This window comes from Humulus lupulus, chromosome 7 (assembly GCF_963169125.1).
Source record: "Humulus lupulus chromosome 7, drHumLupu1.1, whole genome shotgun sequence".
Taxonomy (NCBI): Eukaryota; Viridiplantae; Streptophyta; class Magnoliopsida; order Rosales; family Cannabaceae; genus Humulus; species Humulus lupulus.
Genome location: NC_084799.1, coordinates 92,022,826 through 92,030,406, shown reverse-complemented (window position 1 = coordinate 92,030,406; position 7,581 = coordinate 92,022,826). Strand labels below are relative to the sequence as shown.

Here is a 7,581-nt window from a genome sequence, read left to right as displayed (position 1 = left end):
TATGATTTTATTATTTTAAAATAATAATTATTAAAATATCTCAAAAATATCATACTTTAATTTGTTTAATTATTTATTATTTTAAAATAATTATCATTGTAAAATATATAAAAAAATATCTTATTTTAATTTGTTTAATTATTTATTATTTTTAAATAATTATTATTGTAAAATATATCAAAAATATCCCTTAAATATAAAAATATTCGGTTAAATTTAACATTAAAAAAAAATAAAAACCATTAAAACCAATAATTTTCATTATCTACACACTTATTATATAGAAGAGATATATGATATTTTTTAGGTGAGAGCACTCTTTTTGCCCTCACACATTAGTGCATTTTTTTTAGAATTTGATTGGTTGAATAGGGAGGGTGCACAATGTTAAAATAGGATGTGGAGTAGGTTATTAGTTGTTTTAATGTTATTTCATAATTCGATTTCTTCATAACCACTTCCCTCTTCACTTTAGAAATCGACAACCCAACCCACCAACCAAGCTTCCAAGCTTGATGAAAATGGCGCCCATCAACTTTCTCAGAGCAGCACGTCATTTTTCAGAGTGAAAAAGCTCTCTGAAAACGTTGTTACTCCATCAAGATTCAAGAGGCTCTCCTCTCTCTGCAGGTTACGATCTCTCGAGGTAAAAACCCATGTTTTCTTTTGCCATTTTCTCTCAAGTACTTGATTTATTTCGGTAATATATTTTATGGGTTTCTAAATATATTTATTTCGGTATTCCCCATTGTATTCTCTGACTTATTTTTGTTATATTTCTGTTTAAGAATGATGCCTATAAAATGTTTGATGAAGTGCTTGTTTGAACAATTATCACTAGAAGTTTTAGGAACCCTTTCAATTCTTTGTGATAATGGAGTTAGGTTGACTTCAATGTCAGAGTAATGTTTAGTTATAAGCATGATTATCTTTTATACTTTTGAAGGGTCCACCGTCCATGGTCTTCAGATAACTTTCTTCTACACTTCTTTAATTCAATTCATGATATCTCTATTTTATTGATGTTTTATGATATTTTTAACATATTAAATAATTGAAAAATGTCCGTGTAGAAAGAAAAGCATAAAGGAAAATTCATTAAAGACTAAAGAGTGTTGTATTAGCATTCGTATTTTTTCATATATAGCATTCGTATGTTTTATGACCGATGGTAAACAAATTAAATATGTGATCTATATAAATAAGGGAAATAAGGATGTTAGAGATTACATCGATAGTTTATATAAAATTAATAAAGTTTTAAAACTAATAGAGAAGTTAGACAAGAAAAGGAAATACAAAAGAAAAAGATCGAAAGAAAATGTCACCATTGGATTTTTGCCTTTACTAAACATTCAAGCTACAAAGTAATATCAAAAGTGGCACTTATAAGTACCACGATCTTCACCACAGGACCTTTATATAATGTAAGAGCATTGTAGAAGGTATAAATCATATCTTAATTTCTTTAATGTTGTCAATATCCGTATAACATTATGTTTCTTGCTGATGTTTCTTAAGGCTCGAAATATTTTGTTTTTATACATAGTGAGGCTATCTAGTTATCAAGAAATTAACCACATAATGAGGCAAGACTAACTCTTTTGTAAACAATTGATCCTTTGACTTTTGATATTAAGATAGATCAAAGGTATCATTTTTGGGCTATCTTGATTCTAAATATCACAACATCAATTTTGTTTTGTTAATAATTTTTTGGGAAGATTATCTTAATATTTTATGTCTTGTTTTGTGGTTTGGACCCTTATCAAAGTTTTTTTTGAATTGTGCATTGTATAGAGATGACGAAGATTTGGTCTTCATAATTCTATTATAACTACTCTACTTCACAATATTAGAATGTTTTTTGAGTTAATATCCAATTAAAACTCATTTTATTGTTTGTATTTGTTTGATTTGTGTTTTTACTAAAGTTTATTTCTTTTATGTTGCTTGACTATATGTATGGGTTGGCTGTCAATTTTTTATATAAATTATTTTTTTGCAGTAATGCAAGACTATATCATTTCAGTTTGAATGGATAATACAATTAATTAAAACACAGGAAGATATGTGTATCGAAGGACACTTTGATTCGGTATGACTTTTAGATGTACTAATATTGTGCTTTTAAAAAAAAGAACTAATAATGTGCGTTTATGAATATTTTATGTTGAGTTTCACTTATTTTATATTTTATATATTCTTCTGAATATTAATTTAATATTTTCTACCACAGTAGGAGGATTGTGTTTCATTATGGAAGCTCTAGCTTTGAAACACATATTAGAAGATTTACAGAGTATGCAGTTGTATTGTTTTGAGTTGAAGGAGGATGTTCGTAAAATACGGTCTGACATGCGTTCTTTAGCTAAGGATGGTAGGCGAGACGAGGACCAGAGAATTTTTCGGGCCAAAATTCTTAAATTTTATGTTAGGAGTTTCAATGAGTGTACAAAATTTGGATTGAAAGAAGATTCTTGTGTAGACCCTAATGAGAAAGGAAGATTACACAAAGGTGAATGTGAGAAGGGTAAATTAGGAGATGCTGACTCAAATTTACCGACACCTTCACCCAACAGTGGAGGTTGTAAAAGTATAAATGGTCATACTTCTACTGCTGTAGGTGGTAGTATGGTGAAGGGCGGTTCTATTTGTGGGAAACGATTGAGCTTTGATGATACGGTGTTCCAAAAGACCACACAATTTGGTCAAACTTTTCTAGAATGTGCGATGACAATGGTGGTATGTGAATAAGTCAATGATTTAATGATTAATGTTATTTTTCTGGTTAACTTAACGTTTAAGTTGAATTTCTATTATAATTCGTTATGAATTTTTTGAAAAATCTTTATGCAGTAGTCGCAAGGATGCATGATTAAATGTTCAGTGAAATCAGCATGTGAAAAGAAGTCAGCTGGTGCTTCAGTCGAAGTCGGTCGTACTAAGATTGCTGGAGGAGATATGGTAGATATTTATTATTTTACATTGAATTACCTATTATAAATTCTTATAGTATTTATGTATAATAGGGTAAGAGAAAATTCCAATCAAAGTACGATTTGGGAGTGGGTGCCAAAAGGGTTGCATGTGGGGTGCAAAAGTTAGGTCCTTTTACAATTTCTATCCCACTTCAAGATTCTAGTTATGGACCACTACTAGAGTACATATTTCATGAAGACTTGGATGCAGAGTATGTTTAAGTTATATTTATTTTTAATTTCTTGTATGTTTTGTAAATGGTATTTTTGGAGGTTGTCATTGATGTATAATTTTGCATGGTGGAACTTATTTTTTATTGACTTTATGTTGACTCAGATTTTGGTTTTATAGTTAGCATATTGTTGACACCTACTTCCATTATCTTGACCGACAACTATTTTCAACTTTGTCTCCTGCAGTTATGCTATCTGGCAAGGTGACTTTTGTATATTAAATGATGTGGGTGTTAATATTTAGAACGTTCACTAATTTTTAAATTATTATAATTTGTAGGTTATTAATGTCGTTTGTGATATGCTAACACAGACTGAAAGATTGGTATCAAAAGGAGAGCGAAAGATGTGGTATTTAAACACATGGATGAGTGTGAGCTTTTATTTTATTTTTGTTTTGTAATTAAAAAAATCAAGCTTGTTAATGAAGTTAATATTTTGATGTATTTTATTTATAGTCTTCCATAACTGCTGAAAAATTATTTCCAAGTACTATTAGAGGAAATCATGATGGAGAAAAAGAGTCTACTAGACAATTCTACATTGGGGATCTTCGTAATTGTAAGAAGGTGAGATAGTTGTACTTGTAGTAGATTCATTTTATTAGTTTGAAGATATACATTTATGAGATTCATTCTGCTGCCATGTTACAGATATTTATACCAATTCACAAGGTAAGTATTATGCATTTTCTCCTTTTTGTGGTATGTGTGGAGAAATGAGAGGTTGAAATTTGGGATTCTCTTCTTCATAAGGGTCAATCCAGTGGGGAGGACCTTGTAAAACCAATGGTTAGTTCTTAATTTTGTATATTTCTATCATGTTTGTGTTATGATATGATGAAGTTTTGTTTTCTTTTTGGTTTTTTATGGTCAAGTTATAAATTGATATTTGTTTAATATTGTTTTATTATCTTTGTAGTTAGTGAAGTTGGACTCATTATTGGCAACTGACATTGCATGTTTGAAATACTCGTGTGAAGAGATTATAAGATGGAAGTGGGCTGATTTTTCATTTGCCAAATTTCATGTCGCGACAATTACCAGCGCACCTCAACAATCTAATTCTTATGACTGTGGAATATTTGTTATTAACTGGTTGGAGGAGCGCCAGAGATAGTATTTTAATGATTCTGAGGTTTTTTTTTTAATTATTATGTAGAGTCCCAGAATATTTACTTAGGTAGCTAGATATTAGTAGTAGTTAGTAGTATGTTAGTTACTGTGGATTTTGGTTCAAGTCGGGACTTAGTTGGAAACTCATAGCAACGTTTATGAATTTTATAAGTTTAACCTATAGTTTAAGAATATTAATTACAACATAAGGTTTGATTAATATTGTTGGTCCTAGATATATTATTTATTATAACCTCAGGTTTAGATATAACTAATAAGAGCATGACACTTATCATAATCCTGATTATTAAGGAGATTAAGTATTTTGATGAATAATTTTAATAAAAGAAAGATCTAGAAGCTCTAGAACATTCCAGCAGCTGATAGGATCATATTATGACTCAGTCAAAGCTGTTTATCCAATTCAAATTATGCTAAAAGAGTGCAAATACGTGTTTGATATATCAACGTATGCTGATATATCGCAGCATAGGGGTCGATATATCGCTTACAGAAGATACGGAAAACACGTCGACTTTGCACGAACGATCGAACGAGGCTCAGGAATACAAGGGGAGGCGATATATCGGCTCCAAGATGGTTTTTTTTTAAAGTTTGGTTTTTCATTTTAAAAAATAGCCTTAACCACTTAGACCTGCCTTTGAACGATTTTGACCGAGTTCTGGGCGTCAGTTGAACGAAAATTCAAATCCTTTTCATTTTATAATAATTTATTTATTAGGGGTTAGTTTCACTCCTTGAACTCTATAAATAGGACTTAGTGCTCAGCCATTTTCTTCATTCTTCAAGCATTTGATAAGAGCCTCCAAGGTGCTAGTGTTACTATAGAGAGATACACTTGGGTTTTGGGATAAAAGCTTTATCATTTTAAGCTTTTCTAAACACTTGGGAAGTGAGATATAGTGTGATTTCAGTATTGAGGTTTAGATCAATCCATAAGATCATTCAAGGTATTCTTATTCCTTAAGTTCAGTTCTTTATGATTCTATAGTTTTATTTAGTTTTCTTTTATTCAGATTCTAATTCTTGTTTATGATTCTTGATTAGGTATTTAAGTTCTTGAAACTTAAGGTCCTTCTTGGTAAGCTTCTTCTTGATGGTTTAGTTCTCATTTAATCATTATTCTTTAGAGATTCTCACCATTTTTTTTACTGTTGGTTTATAGGAGTGTTCTAATCCCGTTCTTGTTCCCAAATATCTCGACTTTTGGAAAGGAAAATATGATAGATTTTATGTGCTTATATGTTATCCTATATTTATGTTATGATATGTTTATGATATGATATGTATATGTATGATATGTTTTGTAGTCCTTGGGCATATGACTTGTTTAGATAACAAGCCCCAAAATTATGTTTTTAGTCGTTTGGGCATATGACTTGCTTAGATAGCAAGCCCCAAGATTTTTTATCATTTTCATGGGTTAGAGTTATGATCTACCCTACCTCGACCAGTAGAGGACCTAGATGGGTTATCATATACTACCGTGTGATCTACCTACCTCGATTAGGAGATAGAGGACCTAGATGGTTTATCACATGCCATGTTAATGAGTTAATGGCCATTAATATTGTAGTCCTATATGATATATGTTTTTATAGTCATATGTTTTATGATATAGCCTTATGCTTATGAATTATGACGTATGTTTTTAGTAGATTTTCCTTGATGGGCATTAGGCTCACTCCTTTATTTTTAGTGTGATGCAGGAAAATGATCATGGAAGGCGGAAGGATTCTTGGCAGCTTGACCTGTGTGTTGAGGATGAATGGAATGAATGGACTGCGTGTCGATCGAGGATGACGTTATTTAGTCTTTTTGAATTATGTTTCTTTTGTAATTCTGCATTTAGTTTTTAAACAATTGAATTAATGTTTATGTTTCATGTTTTATTAAACAATGGGTACCCATACCATATCACATTTTATTTCATCTTGTATTTGATACGATATTTTGGGGTTTCAATAAAGTTATGTTATTTCTTATGTATGTTTTCCCAAAATAGTAGTTATGTCTAATAGTTTTAATGGTCCAAGGTCTTAGAAATAGTTGGGTCATTATAGTTGGTATCAAAGACAGGTTCATTTGCATGAAGTTCTCCTTGATACACACACTTAAGCTCTGAATCTAACCGCCAATGTAAGTGTTTATGTTATAGTTATTATGTTTATGTTATTAGCTAACATTTTAGCCCTTATGTTTTCAGTTAAGAATGGATGGAGCCTTGACCTATGAGGATATCCGAGCCATTAAGGCCTTGAAAAGAATTAGAGAACCAAGGAATACAGTAGGAGTGTTAGAAAGAATCACTCGGAGATTACTCTTATTCCACAGGGAGATAGTTCACCTCCAAACCACTAAGCAAATCATGATGAGAGCTATGGAGCAATATGTTTTAGTGATTAGGCTGTTTAAAGATTATCCTTCTGTAATTGCAACTTTAGAAGAAATATGGGAGACTATATATGATGAAGATGAATTACCGGTATCTATGAGATATTATTTTCTCATACTTAGATTTACCTCTAAGATGGAATTTCAATTCACTAATGAGCAAAAACATAGAATCTTTACGAATCTTCCTCGAGAATATTTTGAGGCTCAAGATAATGATGATTATGAGGAGATAGATGATGATATGTTAGGTGAATGGTCAGATGTAGAAGGTCATGATTTTTAGATTAGTTTATTTCTTTATTTATTGATCTTTGCATTATGATTGTACTTAGTGAAAATCTTTTACCAAATGAATATAATTGTTATTTTTGATAACATGTATGAGTTTGATTTTCTTTTACAATCATAATAAATAATGACCAAGTTCGGTGAGGGTGGATACAAATCAATGGACCAAGTTATATATTGAGAGTTAGGGGGCCATAGTAGTGGGAACGATTTTACTGATCTCGGCCCTCCCTCAATATGATTAACTTTGGAACAACAATGAGTTTCGAGCCTGAGAATAAAGTCATATAGGATGATTAGAAAATAATAAAGATGGCTTATTTTTCTAAGTATAGAAACACACCCTAATTATAAAGAAGACTTATATAATTCTTTTCATAAGAAGTCATAATTAATAGGTCTGAGTTATGTTTGCTTAGTCTAAGTTTTTTCCTTAGAGCCTATTAGGGTAAGTTCTAACATGTTTTTCTCTATTGTTAGAACTCTGCTGAAGATGTCGCTCAGAAGGTCTACACACACCAATGCCAATGCCTCCAGCGTCACTC

General features: G+C 31.0%; 1 long non-coding RNA gene across 1 annotated transcript; it reads left to right on the top strand.

Moving 5' to 3' along the window:
• The first annotated feature begins 3,010 nt into the window (after nt 1-3,010).
• Nucleotides 3,011-4,366, top strand: LOC133789781 (uncharacterized). Its single transcript, XR_009873702.1, has 3 exons — nt 3,011-3,784; nt 3,869-4,006; nt 4,137-4,366. It is a non-coding gene; the product is annotated as an uncharacterized LOC133789781 (long non-coding RNA).
• Nucleotides 4,367-7,581: the final 3,215 nt, after the last annotated feature.